The following is a 1,094-nucleotide window of genomic DNA, read 5'->3' on the forward strand; positions in this document are numbered from 1 at the left end:
CATTTAATTCATATATTTTAGGCTTTTTTGGTATTGGTATTACCTCCGATGTTTTCCATATTGTAGGAATGTAGTTTTTGTGTAGGGTCAGGTTAAAAATGAAGGTAAATGATTCCTGTGCGGGAAGAAATTTGTATAAGTTATGGGGTCTTTTTTAGAATTATTTTGATAAGTGTTTTTCAGCGCTCGCTACAGCATAAGGTCATATGAGCGCTGGACACATTAAACATTTTCAGTTGGCATGAAATCTTGAATCTTGCCCTGGTGGTGGCCAAAGCCTACTCTTATCGATTTTTAGACCACCAAGGGATCTTTCATGTGCGCAATTTGCACACGGGACCTCCGAGATTTTTCGCCCTTATCCGAGAAGGCTAGGTGTAGATCTTTCATTCCTCCTACCAGAAGATTAGGGGTGTGCTGAAAGACAGCAGTGAGAAGAAGCCAGGGAGTAGCAGTAGAAAGGGTGCAGAAAGAGTCAGGAGCCCAGAGGGGGCAAAGGAGGTGAATGAGTGGGGCAGAAAGTGAAGACGAAAGCAAACGACAGAACATTGCTAGAGAGCAGGAAAGGAGGTGAAAGGAGACAATTTTAGAGAAGAAAATGTTTCCGTCGCTACCCGCTTTCGAACCGGTACCTTTGAATGAGAGGCGAACACCTTAACCTCTTGGCCACGAGGGCAGTTAGGTGTCTATTGTACGTTTAGTTAAAACTGACAGTTCTCCGTCCTCTTTATGATAAGACAATTATGATGCATGATGCAATCTCAACATTTAAGAAAAAAAATAACATCTTTTTGTTATCTTCAAAATCCAGCAAGGAAAAGAGTCATTCGCGAGTCATTTTGTTAATTTTGATATGCTGGTTCCGAATTTGATATCATTTTCACATTAAGACGCATTTTTCAATATGTTTACACATGCTAGAATTTTATCACCAGCGGGCCACAGACGTGACATACATAGTTTAATTTTTTTGCGTCCTGTCTTGGGATTATCTGAAGCCCGCTGGGGATAAAATTCCCCCTTATTTAGCCCGAGATGACTCTGGCACATGGCCCATCGCCTAATTAATCTACGTAGTCTACAACTATTATATA

Source organism: Aplysia californica, unplaced genomic scaffold (genome assembly GCF_000002075.1).
Source record: "Aplysia californica isolate F4 #8 unplaced genomic scaffold, AplCal3.0 scaffold00048, whole genome shotgun sequence".
Classification (NCBI taxonomy): Eukaryota; Metazoa; Mollusca; class Gastropoda; order Aplysiida; family Aplysiidae; genus Aplysia; species Aplysia californica.